The following is a 15,285-nucleotide window of genomic DNA, read 5'->3' as shown; positions in this document are numbered from 1 at the left end:
AGATTGCATAATTTTTTAAAGTTTGCCAACAAATGACTGGTTCAAATTTTTCTTGTTTTTCTAAATACATAACAGAGTACTGTAATTATTAGAAGTGATATACTGTGATTTTTAATAATTTATAGTATAGAGAATGCTAAACAACTACTTTTATCCTAAATATATATGTATTTTAAAGTAATTTATGTTCTTCAGTGTTGTCATGTTACAGATTTGACATGTTACACATCAAATCAGAATCACCACAATACTGCCATGGTTTAGAAAATATAGAATTTTCTTTTAACCAGTAATGTTCCTAAAAAGGAGATATGAGTTCTTTAAATACTACAGTGCCAAAGTGTCTCATTTATTTGAACAATGACACATAAATCTATAGGATTAAACCTTTAACTATAACACCAGATTCAAAGCCAAGGGTAGGAGTAATACTCCTTTAATATGCAGTATTAATGTGGCAAACATTGATTAAGAATCTACTATAGTATGGTTTTGATATGGTTTGGGTGTCTCTCAAGGATTCATGTGTAGGAAACTTGGTCCTCAGTGTGATAGTTTTGTGAGGTGGTATGGAACATTTCAGAGTTGAGTTTAGTGGGTAGTAATTAGGTCACTAAGAGTGTTGCCTTTGGAAGGAATTGATATAGTCCTCCTGGGACCCTGGATAGTTGTCATGAGAAGATTGTGATTCAAGAGTGAGCCTGACCCACCGCCCTCTTTCTGGCTTCTGGTCTTGCAATGTGGTCTCTCCTTCTCATACATACATCTGCCATGATGCCAAACATTACAAAGTTTTGACCAGAAGTTGAGCAATGGAGCCAACGAATCTTGAGCATTAACCTGTAAAACTGTGAGCTAATTAAGCCTCTTTTCTTTATAAATATTTAGCCTTGAGAATTTTATTATAGAAGTGGAAAATAGATGTTGGGCTCTCATTTGTTACTGTTATCCATTGGGCATCATATTTATATTTTATGATTATACTTATTATATTTCTATTCACCAACTATAACCTATAGTTAGAATGCTGTAATCCTTACTAAGAATATTCAGCATATAATTACATGCCAGGCACATTAGAAAAAAAAAAAAGTATTCTTTTCAAAGACTCTTCTAAAGTTAATGAAAGAAAAAGGATAAATGATTACTCAGATGTCTTTTCCAAGTCCTTAACACATAGTAAATACTCAAGCAATTGAAAATAAATGAACACATAACAATATTAATTAATGAATACAAAACAATACTCAGGTCAGGTTCTCATTCTATCCAAAATTGGTTAAAATCAGAAAAGTATAAAGCATACATTAAAATTAAATAAACTTTACATATTTAAAGTTCTACTTTGAAAACGATTCTACCTTTTAAAATATTGCCAGTAGGAACATTAAACAAATGTATACAGATTTAAAATGACATCATTTCTTTTTTAAAAAAAGTCACAAAAATTACTAGATTTTTAAAAATTTATTCAACTCAGAGAACCCAGTAATTCTGCATAATGGCTGAGATTAAAAGAATTTTTATACATTTATGATGGTAAAAAATACTAGCTTTTTTGTTAACTCTGAGAACACAAAGGTTGAAATCACTATTTCATAAGAAGTGTGTAAAAAAATATACTTTCATTATTGGTTGTAGTTAAAGGCTTAAAAGAGGATATCAAAAATTGTTTCATTTATAAAGTACTTCACAGTTTACCAAGTGTTTTCATGTAAGTGCCCTTCTTTTAAGGAGCATGCACTTGTTCTGGGGATTAAACCAAGGACCTCATGCACGATAGGCAAGTGCTCTATCACTGAACTATAGTTCGAACCTCTCTCTCTCTTTCTCTCTCTCTCTCTCTCTTTCTCTCTCTCAGTACTGGGGATTGAACTCAGGGGTTTCTGTATTTTATTTAGAGACAGGGTCTCACTGAGTTGCTTAGTGCCTTGCTAAATTGCTAAGGCTGGCTTTGAACTCTGGATCCTCCTACCTCAGCCTCCCAAACCACTGGGATTACAGGCACGCGCCACTGCACTCAGCTCCCAGCTTCTCTTTTAAGGGACTTAGTCTATCTGAAGGATGAATCTTTTCCTAATAAGTTACTACCCCAAAATCACTATCCATGACAATTCTGTTGTAGTTCTGGCTAGTTAAACCACATCTATAATATTAAATTCTGGATGCTAGATTTTTTAAAGAGACATTGGTCAATTAGAACATAATAAAAGGCAAATGTCATGGTGAATTAGAGATGCTATAAAATTTGATAAATTATTCAAGTAACTTGGGAGGGGAAGAATAAGGAAAGGCATAATATCTGCTTTCAAATATGTGAAGGATTGTCATGGAAAAAAAAAAAGCATACTAATTCTATGTTGCTCCAGAGGCCAGGACTGGGAAAAAAGCTGGAAGTTAAGAAAGCAGATTTTGATTCAATGCAAGAACTTGCTAGCTACTGTGCTATCCAATTACAATAAACCCTACCCCATGAGGATGGGGCTAATCTTTGGAGGTTTTCAAACACGATCTGCACTAGGAGGGTGGAGAAGATGGCAGAAGGGAGGTAAGCAATGATTCCTGATCTGCTTACAACCAGAAAGGGGGTAGTGAAGGAAAAGAAGAATTGAGAAGTGAGTAACAAAATAAATGCTTGAAGACTCAATATTACAAAGTCTGAGACCTGTAGAGACTTGAAGATTGGTTACCAGAGTAGAAAATAAATTCAGGGTTCCCTAACCCAGAAACTGAGCCAGGATAGGGGAAGAGAGGAAGAACAAAATGGGGGTAGAGAAAAACTCGTATGCTCATCCACTTAAAAACATTTAGAAAGGCAAGATAAAATTTAAAGCATGATGGGAAGCAATATCTTTGAAGCAGCTTAAAACCAAATCATGAAAGAAAAGCTGTGCTGGGGTTCACAACCATCTTGTGGAGTCCTCAGCAGAATAGTCAGCCCCTTAAATTAACATGGCATCTTCCCACTTCTGGACAGCTGAAAATTAAACCAGAGGGAAGTCCCCTGCAATGGGATACCTTTAGAATCTAACTAGAAAGAAGTTTTTGAGGGATTAATACTAGCCCCAAATTGATGGAACCCTCTGGCCCTCATGGGGAAGGAGGAGAGTAGGATGGAGTAGATCCATGCAGGGAAATGCACTTAGCTTAGCACTCTGTGCAGTCTCCATAGGATCAAAGAAGAGTGGCAAGACTGCTTTGGTCCTGAGTAGAAGAAAGCATATCCATCTAGACCGTGCCAGCCATGACCACTGACATTGGGGAAGGCACCAAGTGAAGCCTAGGAACTGTCCTCTTGATCGTAGAGCTTATACTAGAGGGTGGCTGCCTGAATATCCAGTGGCATAGAGATCCAGTTACCAGATGGCAGCAGCCAATGGTAGAAGGCTGCTAGGAGAAGTTCCCTGAGTACCCCAGGAAACATAAGTGGAGGACACCTGCAACCATAGCCAGAGGGAGGTCATTTAGGTGGAAAATTGGCTGATCCAAGGCAGCAGGGAGTGATTGCTCCCAGCCTGACCCATGGACACTGGCTGGACCTTTCACCAGTCATAGTCACCTGCACTCACTGTTAACAATCTGAAGCAGTAGAAACTAAAACCCAAGTGAACCACCTGAGTCCCTTTACTACAGTACCCCAGAAAGAGTGGTGTTGGCAGGAGAATGCTTATACACTATAGGACACCTGTGCAAAACCCACAACCAGAAGACCTGTGCTTACAGACAGCCATGAGGCTCTGCACTACATGAAAAGGATCCTGTAGGGGGCAGATACACAGTGGCCCACAGCAATCACAGGGAAACTCCAAAGCCTGCATCCTGAACTCCTGCACTAAATAGAAAAAAAAAAAAAAACAAGACACAACACTGTACCCTCTGAGCAGTCAGCTGTAGACCCCTAAACTGGCAAAGCAGAACTGGCTGATGGAAGCTCCATAGCAACCAGGAAAGTGGTTCCTGTGCTCCAGCAACTCTGGAGGGATCCACAGCCAAAGAATTATGATCATCTGCTAAACATTCAAACCCCAATGAAATCCAAACCAAGATTCAACAAGAATTTTGTTCACCTTGACATGGTTTATTATAAACAACTCAAATGTCAACTTCTATTATATATATCATTTTTATATTGATTGATAGTTGTTACCCTAATAGCTAACACTGTACCTTCAACCCATTTGAATATAATGGTGGTGTAAAGCATTAATTAGAATGGATTTTTGTATGTCAGTTTTCCTAGCTCTAGTTTTTTCTTGCTCCTGTTACACCCCATTAGCCTTTCTATATTATCTGCTACTAGCTCAAATACCTACCATCCATCTATTTTTCCTTTCTACCTTGGTGTATATTATTCTTTTCTATACTTTCTTTCTTTTTCCCTCTCTCTTTTACCCAATCTCCCCCTACCCTTAGCTTTCATTTAAAGTTATAGTAATTTTGTTAAATTTAATAACTAATTTTTCAGCCTATTCTAGAACTTTCCTACAAGTTCATACCTGGATTTGGGGAACTGTGGAGAGCAATGCCAATAATTATTTTTTTATTTTTCATAAGGTTGAATAGTATTAAGCTTGGCTCTGAAGTGATTATACTAAATAAATTTCAGTGACATCTCTCAAAGTTGTGCTGATAATCTTTTTTGTTGTTGTTGTTATAGGTGGACATGATATCTTTATTTTATTTTTACGTGGTGCTGAGGATTGAACCCAGTGCCTCATGCATGCTGGGCAAGTGCTCTTCCTCTGAGCTACAATCCCAGCCTGGGTGCTGATATTCTTAAGAGAAAGAAATTCACAAGTAGTCCCTTGCTTAAAAGAAGAATTTATAACTATCCTAATAGATGGACAGACACACAAACAATGTGAAAAAGCAAGGGGAAAAGCCACCCTAATGCTTCAACATGCTGACTTCATCAACACCACAGTAAAGGAAATATCAGAGAAAGAATTTAGTTTATAGTAAAAATGTCCTGTGAACTAAAAGAAGATTTAAGGAGCAAAATTAGAGATAAAATAGAGGCAGTGTAAGATCACTTGAATAAAGGGATAGAGATTCTAAAAAAGAACCAAACAGAAATCCTAAAAGTTAAAGACCCAATAAACCAAATTAAAAATGCAATGGAGGGCTGGGGTTGTGGCTCAGTGATAGAGTGCTTGACTCACATGTGTGAGGCACTGGGTTAGAGTCTCAGCACCACATACAAATAAATGAATAAAGTAAAGGTCCAACAACAACTTAAAATAATTTTTTTAAATGCAATGGAAATAGATAGATCACTCTGAACATATATCTTAAGGCCTTGAAAACAAAGCTGAACATAAAGAAATGATGCTAAGAGACCATGACCAAAATATTCAGGAAATCTGGGGTAACATTAAGAGGCCAAATTTAAGAATCATTGGGATAGATAAAGACTCCTAAATATAAGATGAAAGGATGTACAATCTTTTCAATGAAATAATATCAGAAAAATTTTCAAATCTTAAGAACAAGATGAAAATTCAAATACAAGAAGCATATAGGATTCCAAATATACAAAAATCATAATGGATCCACTCCAGACACATTATAATAGAAATGCCTAACATACAGAATAAGAATAGAATTTTAAAATCTACAAGAGAAAAATAGCTGGTCATATTTAGAGGTAAAACAATCTTGATTTCAACTGATTTCTCAACCCAGACCCTGAAAGCTAGAAGGACTTGGAATAATATATACAAAGCTCTGAAAGAAAATGGATACCAACCAAGAATACTATACCCAGAAAAATTAAGCTTCAGAATTGAAGATAAAATAAAAACCTTCCACAAAATAACGGAAGCTAAACAAATTCATAACAGAAAGCTCACATTGCAAAACATATTCATAACAAGAAATTTTCATGAATAAGATATGGAAAATAAAAATAGGGATGAAATACACAAGAAGAATAGTCAATTAAATAAGAATCAAGTCTGGTTTAAACATTAGAAATATATCAAAATTGTATGAAATAGAGAGCATCTCTCTATAATAACCTTGAATGTAAACAATCTAAACTCTGTAATAAAAAGACATAGGTTGGAAGATTAGATTAAAAAACAAGAGCCAACAATATGCTGTCTGCAGGAGACTCACCTTACAAGCAAAAACATCCACAGACTGAAAGTGAAAGGATGGGAAAAGACATACCATTCACATGAGACTCGTAAACAAACAAGTGTTGCTATTCTTATATCAGATAAATTGTACTTCAAGCCAAGATTAATCAGAGGAGACAAAGAAGGCCACTTTGTGCTGTTTAAGGGAATCATACACCAACAAGATATAATGATTATAAATATTTATGCCCCAACAAATGGTACATCCACACACATAAAAGAAACCCTTCTCAATATTAAGAATCAAATAGACCACAATACAATAATACTGGGTGACTAGATAGATCATCCAGACACAATCTAAGTAAAGATTCTATAGGACTAAAAAATGAAACTAATAATATAAACCTAACAGTCATCTAAAAAATATTTCATCCATCAATAACTGAATTTACTTTCTTCTCTGAAGCACAAGGAACATTTTCTAAAATAGATAACATTTTAGGTCACAAAGCAAATCTTAGAAAATATGCCCCAAAATAAGATAATTCCTTGTATCCTATTAGATCATAATTAAATTAAATTAGAAGTTTATGATAATATTAAAAAACCAGAACTCACTCTAACACCTGAATATTAAATAATAAACTTTTGAATGATGAATGGATAGCAGAAGAAACAAGGGAAAAAAGAAAAAAAATTCTTAGAAGTAAATGATATAACATCTCAAAATCTCTGGGACACTATGAGGGCAGGAATCAGAGGAAACTTTATAGCATTGAGTTCATACATCAAAAGAAATATGCCAATACATCAATACATCAATAGAAAGATACCAAATAAGTAATCTAACATTACATCTCAAGGCCAATGTAGAAAAGGAAGAATAAACCAACACTAAAATCAGTAGAAGACAGGAAGTAATTAAAATCAGAGCTGAAATCAATGAAATTGAGAATTTAAAAAATATATAAAACATCAGCAAAACAAAGAGTTTGTTTTTTTGAAAAGATAAACAAGATTAATAAACCCTTAGTCAAACTAACCTAAAGAACACTCAAATTAACAAAACAGGGATGAAAAAGGAAACATCAACACAGACACTACTGAAATCCAGAGGAGTATCAGAAACTATTTTGAAAATCTATACTTGAATAAGCTAGAAAATCTTAAAGATATTGAAAAATTCCTATAGATGTATGACCTACCTAAATTGAACCATGAGAATACAGAAAACTTAAACAGATTAATTTCAAGTAATGAAATTAAAGCAGCTATCAAAAGTCTTCCAACAAAGAAAAGCCAAGGATTAGGTGGAATCCCACCAGCCAAGCCCACACGGACCCTTGGGCCGAGCACAGGTTCTCAGAAGGGGAAGGAAGCGGTACAGTCCCATCCCCCACAGCGGACACTCCGCCGAGGCAGTCAGCGGCCACCATCCGGGAAAGCTGAAGGATACACCGCCACTCTCCTTCAGAGTGCGACATCAAAACAGGTCGGTGTCATTCAGCTCACCCCCCAGACAGCGGGAATTCGCATAAAATCTCTCCTAGGCTTGCCGGGAGAGGGAGTATCAAGCTGAGCCTCCATACAGGCTAGGGGGAAACCAGAGACACCTGACCTCCAACCCCTCCTCCCAGTAGCAGCCAAAAGGAAACCTGGCTAGCCAGCACTGGGGGAGGGGCAAGCAGAAAAAAACAAAGTGATAGAGTGCCAGGGATCCCAGCAGCCTGCAGCAGGGCCCCGGAGACCCAGGCCAACTGATTCGCGTGGCCTGCCCTGCGGCTACAGAAGGCGTGGCGCCTCAGTGAAGCCATTAATTGGCAAGCAGGGAGGTTAGGGAAGGCCATTAGGTGGAATCCCACCAGCCAAGCCCACACGGACCCTTGGGCCGAGCACGGGTTCTCAGAAGGGGAAGGAAGCGGTACAGTCCCATCCCCCACAGCGGACACTCCGCCGAGGCAGTCAGCGGCCACCATCCGGGAAAGCTGAAGGATACACCGCCACTCTCCTTCAGAGTGCGACATCAAAACAGGTCGGTGTCATTCAGCTCACCCCCCAGACAGCGGGAATTCGCATAAAATCTCTCCTAGGCCTGCCGGGAGAGGGAGTATCAAGCTGAGCCTCCATACAGGCTAGGGGGAAACCAGAGACACCTGACCTCCAACCCCTCCTCCCAGTAGCAGCCAAAAGGAAACCTGGCTAGCCAGCACTGGGGGAGGGGCAAGCAGAAAAAAACAAAGTGATAGAGTGCCAGGGATCCCAGCAGCCTGCAGCAGGGCCCCGGAGACCCAGGCCAACTGATTCGCGTGGCCTGCCCTGCGGCTACAGAAGGCGTGGCGCCTCAGTGAAGCCATTAATTGGCAAGCAGGGAGGTTAGGGAAGGCCATTAGGTGGAATCCCACCAGCCAAGCCCACACGGACCCTTGGGCCGAGCACGGGTTCTCAGAAGGGGAAGGAAGCGGTACAGTCCCATCCCCCACAGCGGACACTCCGCCGAGGCAGTCAGCGGCCACCATCCGGGAAAGCTGAAGGATACACCGCCACTCTCCTTCAGAGTGCGACATCAAAACAGGTCGGTGTCATTCAGCTCACCCCCCAGACAGCGGGAATTCGCATAAAATCTCTCCTAGGCTTGCCGGGAGAGGGAGTATCAAGCTGAGCCTCCATACAGGCTAGGGGGAAACCAGAGACACCTGACCTCCAACCCCTCCTCCCAGTAGCAGCCAAAAGGAAACCTGGCTAGCCAGCACTGGGGGAGGGGCAAGCAGAAAAAAACAAAGTGATAGAGTGCCAGGGATCCCAGCAGCCTGCAGCAGGGCCCCGGAGACCCAGGCCAACTGATTCGCGTGGCCTGCCCTGCGGCTACAGAAGGCGTGGCGCCTCAGTGAAGCCATTAATTGGCAAGCAGGGAGGTTAGGGAAGGCCATTAGGTGGAATCCCACCAGCCAAGCCCACACGGACCCTTGGGCCGAGCACGGGTTCTCAGAAGGGGAAGGAAGCGGTACAGTCCCATCCCCCACAGCGGACACTCCGCCGAGGCAGTCAGCGGCCACCATCCGGGAAAGCTAAAGGATATACCACCACTCTCCTTCAGAGTGCAACATCAAAACAGCGGACACTCCATCCAGGCAGTCAGCGGCCACCATCCGGGAAAGCTGAAGAATACACCACCACTCTCCAACAGCTTGCAACATCAAAACAGCCAGCAGCAGGACCCCGGAGATCCAGGCCAACTGATTCGCGCGGCCTGCCCCGCAGCTACAGATGGCGTGGCGCCTCAGAGAAGCCATTAATTAGCAAGCAGGGAGGTTAGGGACTGCCATTAGGTGGAATCCCGCCAGCCAAGCCCACCGCCCACGCCCGGAACAGGCCCAGCGTCCTGCCAGCATTGTAGTCACGACACCCCAATTGGAATAGGGACAGAGCAGAGCCGCCTTCCACTCCCGGAACAGGCCCAGAGAGCCGCCAGCGTGGTAGACACGTCACCCCAATAGGAGTAGGGCACAGCCGCCGCCCGCACCTGCAAGGGAGACTTTTCAAGTATACAAGAGCAACATAAATAAATAGGGGGTAAATTTCAAAACACAACAGTTGCACCAAGCAGAAAGAAACGCGAGCAGTATGAAAAGACAAGGAAAGAAAGGACCACAAGCAATGCAGGTCAACTCAACTTTAGAAGAGGTAATAGCTGCAACAGATGGAATATCAGATAAAGAGTTCAGGATATATATGCTTCAGATGATCTGGAGTCTCAAGGAAGACATGAGACAGCAAAATCAGACAATGAAAGATCACATTGACAAACAAATCCAGGAAGTAAAAGATCAATTTCACAGGGAGATAGAGGTAATAAAAAACAAACAAATTGAAATTCTAGAAATGCAGGAAACAATAAACCAACTTAAAAACTCAATTGAGAATACTACCAGCAGAGTAGATCACTTAGAAGAGAGAACATCAGACAATGAGGACAAAGTATTTCAACTGGAAAAGAACATAGACAGCTCAGCAAGTCTGCTAAGAAACCATGAGCAGAACATCCAAGAATTATGGGACAATATCAAAAGACCAAATTTAAGAGTCATTGGGATACAGGAAGGCACAGAGCTCCATTCCAAAGGAATAAACAGTCTATTCAGTGAAATAATACGAGAAAACTTCCCAGAATTGAAGATTGAGACAGAATCCCAAATCCTAGAAGCCTACAGGACGCCGAATGTGCAAAATCATAAGAGATCCACACCTAGACACATTATAATGAAGATGTCCAACATACAGAATAAGGAGAGAATTTTAAAAGCTGCAAGAGAAAGAAAGCAGATTACATTTAGGGGTAAACCAATCAGGATAACAGCTGATCTCTCAACACAGACTCTGAAAGCTAGAAGATCCTGGAATAACATATTTCAAACACTGAAAGACAATGGGCTCCAACCAAGAATCGTGTATCCGGCGAAATTAAGCTTCAGGTTAGAAGATGAAATTAAAACCTTCCACAATAAACAAAAGTTAAAAGAATTCGCAGCTAGAAAACCATCTCTTCAAAAAATCCTTGGCAAAACATTACAGGAAGAGGAAATGGAAAACAACATTGAAAACCAACAATGGGAGGTAGGACAGTAAAGGGGGGAAAGTAGTCAAAGAGGATAACAAATCAGGTCTAGTAACATCAATAAACAAATATGGATAGAAGAACAAACCATATCTCAATAATAACCCTAAATGTTAATGGCTTAAACTCACCAATTAAGAGACACAGGCTAGTAGAATGGATCAAAAAACAAGACCCAACAATATGCTGTCTACAGGAGACGCATTTGATAGGAAAAGATATACATAGACTGAAGGTGAAAGGTTGGGAAAAATCATATCACTCATATGGACCGCGGAAACAAGCAGGAGTGTCCATACTCATATCTAATAAAATAGATTTCAAGCCAAAGCTAATCAAAAGGGATATAGAAGGACACTTCATACTGCTCAAGGGAACCATACACCAACAAGACATAACAATCATAAATATATATGCCCCAAATAATGGTGCAGCTGTGTTCATCAAGCAAACTCTTCTCAAGTTCAAGAGTCTAATAGACCAACATACAATAATCATGGGAGACTTCAACACACCTCTCTCACCACTGGACAGATCTTCCAAACAAAAGTTAAATAAGGAAACTATAGAACTCAATAACACAATTAACAACCTAGACTTAATTGACATATATAGACTATACCACCCAACATCAAGTAGCTACACTTTTTTCTCAGCAGCACATGGAACCTTCTCAAAAATAGACCATATACTATGTCACAGGGCAACTCTTAGACAATACAAAGGGGTAGAGATAATACCATGCATCTTATCTGATCATAATGGAATGAAACTGAAAATCAATGATAAAAGAAGAAAGGAAAAAGCAAGCATCACCTGGAGAATGAACAATAGGTTGCTGAGTGATCAATGGGTTTTAGAAGACATCAAGGAGGAAATTAAAAAATTCCTAGAGTTAAATGAAAACACAGACACAACATATCGGAATCTATGGGACACATTGAAAGCAGTTCTAAGAGGAAAATTCATTGCTTGGAGTTCATTCCTCAAAAAAAGAAAAAACCAACAAATAAATGATCTCATACTTCATCTCAAAATCCTAGAAAAAGAAGAGCAAAACAACAGCAAAAGAAGTAGAAGGCAAGAAATAATTAAAATCAGAGCTGAAATTAATGAAATTGAAACAAAAGAAACAATTGAAAAAATTGACAAAACTAAAAGCTGGTTCTTTGAAAAAATAAATAAAATTGACAGACCCTTAGCCATGCTAACGAAGAGAAGAAGAGAGAGAACCCAAATTACTAGCATACGGGATGAAAAAGGCAATATCACAACTGACACTTCAGAAATACAGAAGATAATCAGAAATTACTTTGAATCCTTATACTCCAATAAAATAGAAGATAGTGAAGGCATAGATAAATTCCTTGAGTCTTATGATCTGCCCAGATTGAGCCAAGAGGATATAGACAACCTAAACAGACCAATAACAATAGAGGAAATAGAAGAAACCATCAAAAGACTACCAACTAAGAAAAGCCCAGGACCGGATGGGTATACAGCAGAGTTTTACAAAACCTTTAAAGAGGAACTAACACCAATACTTTTCAAGCTATTTCAGGAAATAGAAAAAGAGGGAGAACTTCCAAATTCATTCTACGAGGCCAACATCACCCTGATTCCGAAACCAGACAAAGACATATCAAAGAAGGAAAACTACAGACCAATATCTCTAATGAACCTTGACACAAAAATCCTCAATAAAATTCTGGCGAATCGGATTCAAATACATATCAAAAAAATTATACATCATGATCAAGTAGGATTCATCCCTGGGATGCAAGGCTGGTTCAATATACGGAAATCAATAAATGTTATTCACCACATCAATAGACTTAAAAATAAGAACCATATGATCATCTCAATAGATGCAGAAAAAGCATTCGACAAAGTACAGCATCCCTTTATGTTCAAAACGCTAGAAAAATTAGGGATAACAGGATCATACCTCAACATTGTAAAAGCAATCTATGATAAGCCACAGGCCAGCATCATTCTGAATGGAGAAAAATTGAAGGCATTCCCTCTAAGATCTGGTACAAGACAGGGATGCCCTCTCTCACCACTTCTGTTCAACATAGTCCTGGAAACACTGGCCAGAGCAATTAGACAGTCAAAAGAAATTAAAGGCATAAAAATAGGAAAAGAAGAACTTAAATTATCACTATTTGCAGATGATATGATTCTATACCTAGCAGACCCAAAAGGGTCTACAAAGAAGCTATTAGAGCTAATAAATGAATTCAGCAAAGTGGCAGGATATAAGATCAACACGCATAAATCAAAGGCATTCCTGTATATCAGCGACAAATCCTCTGAAACGGAAATGAGGACAACTACTCCATTCACAAAATCCCCCCAAAAAATAAAATACTTGGGAATCAACCTAACAAAAGAGGTGAAAGATTTATACAATGAAAATTACAGAACCCTAAAGAAAGACATAGAAGAAGACCTTAGAAGATGGAAAAACATACCCTGCTCATGGATAGGCAGAACTAACATCATCAAAATGGCGATATTACCAAAAGTTCTCTATAAGTTCAATGCAATGCCAATCAAAATCCCAACAGCATATCTTGTAGAAATAGATAAAAGAATCATGAAATTCATATGGAATAATAAAAGACCCAGAATAGCAAAAACAATACTAAGCAGGAAGTGTGAATCAGGTGGTATAGCGATACCAGACTTCAAACTATACTACAGAGCAATAGTAACAAAAACAGCATGGTACTGGTACCAAAACAGGCGGGTGGACCAATGGTACAGAATAGAGGACACAGTAACCAATCCACAAAACTACAACTATCTTATTTTTGATAAAGGGGCTAAAAGCATGCAATGGAGGAAGGATAGCATCTTCAACAAATGGTGCTGGGAAAACTGGAAATCCATTTGCACCAAAATGAATCTGAATCCCTATCTCTCGCCGTGCACAAAAGTTAACTCAAAATGGATCAAGGAGCTTGATATTAAATCAGAGACATGGCATCTGATAGAAGAAAAAGTTGGTTATGATCTACACGCTGTGGGATCGGGCTCCAAATTCCTCAATAGGACACCCATAGCGCTAGAGTTAACAAATAGAATCAACAAATGGGACTTACTCAAACTAAAAAGTTTTTTCTCAGCAAAAGAAACAATAAGAGAGATAAATAGGGAGCCTACATCCTGGGAACAAATCTTTACTCCACACACTTCAGATAGAGCCCTAATTACCAGAATATACAAAGAACTCAAAAAATTAGACAATAAGATAACAAATAACCCAATCAATAAATGGGCCAAGGACCTGAACAGACACTTCTCAGAGGAGGACATACAATCAATCAACAAGTACATGAAAAAATGCTCACCATCGCTAGCAGTCAGAGAAATGCAAATCAAAACTACCCTAAGATACCATCTCACTCCAGTAAGACTGGCAGCCATTAGGAAGTCAAACAACAATAAGTGCTGGAGAGGATGCGGGGAAAAGGGCACTCTTGTTCATTGCTGGTGGGACTGCAAATTGGTGCAGCCAATTTGGAAAGCAGTATGGAGATTTCTTGGAAAGCTGGGAATGGAACCACCATTTGACCCAGCTATTCCCCTTCTCGGTCTATTCCCTAAAGCCCTAACAAGAGCATGCTACAGGGACACTGCTACATCGATGTTCATAGCAGCTCAATTCACGATAGCAAGACTGTGGAACCAGCCTAGATGCCCTTCAATAGATGAATGGATAAAAAAAATGTGGCATTTATACACTATGGAGTATTACTCTGCATTAAAAAATGACAAAATTATAGAATTTGGAGGGAAATGGATGGCATTAGAGCAGATTATGCTAAGTGAAGCTAGTCAATCTTTAAAAAACAAATACCAAATGACTCCTTTGATATAAGGGGTGTAAACAAGGACAGGGTAGGGATGAAGAGCTTGAGAAGAATATTTACAGTAAACAGGGATGAGAGGTGGGAGGGAAAGGGAGTGAGAAGGGAAATTGCATGGAAATGGAAGGCGATCCTCAGGGTTATACAAAATGTCATATAAGAGGTAAGGAGGGGTAAGTCAAGAGAATACAAATGGAAGACATGATTTACAGTAGAAGGGGTAGAGAGAGAAAAGGGGAGGGGAGGGGAGGGGAGGGGAGGGGGGATAGTAGACAATAGGACAGACAGCAGAATACATCAGACACTAGAAAGGCAATATGTCAATCAATGGAAGGGTAACTGATGTGATACAGCAATTTGTATACGGGGTAAAAGCGGGAGTTCATAATCCACTTGAATCAAACCGTGTAATATGATGTATTAAGAACTATGTAATGTTATGAACGACCAATAAAAAAAAAAAAAAAAAAAAAGAAAAGCCAAGGACTGAACAGAGTCTTAGCCAAGTTTTACCAGACTTTTAAAGAAGAACTAATATCAATCTTCCTCAAATTATTCCTTGAAACAGAAAAGGAGGCGACACTGCCAAACTCATCCTACAAAGCCAGTATTACCCTGATATAAAAACCAGACAAAAACATATATATCAAGGAAAGAAAACTCCAGGCCAATATCCTTAATGAACATAGATGCAAAAGTTCTAAATAAA

The 15,285-nt window shown here is 39.3% G+C and overlaps 1 long non-coding RNA gene across 1 annotated transcript in view; it reads right to left on the bottom strand.

Moving 5' to 3' along the window:
- The window catches only part of LOC113197343 (uncharacterized), a 36,484-nt gene extending 30,349 nt beyond the window's left edge, over nucleotides 1-6,135 (bottom strand). Inside the window, exon 1 of the long non-coding RNA XR_003302689.2 lies at nucleotides 6,121-6,135. This is a non-coding gene — a long non-coding RNA (uncharacterized LOC113197343). The remainder of the gene's footprint in view (nucleotides 1-6,120) is intronic.
- Between the last annotated feature and the right edge of the window lie 9,150 nt (nucleotides 6,136-15,285).

The sequence above is a fragment of the Urocitellus parryii genome, chromosome 11, assembly GCF_045843805.1.
Source record: "Urocitellus parryii isolate mUroPar1 chromosome 11, mUroPar1.hap1, whole genome shotgun sequence".
Lineage (NCBI taxonomy): Eukaryota > Metazoa > Chordata > Mammalia > Rodentia > Sciuridae > Urocitellus > Urocitellus parryii.
The sequence above is the reverse complement of the archived record's forward strand: the minus strand, read 5'-3'. Positions and strand labels throughout refer to the sequence as shown.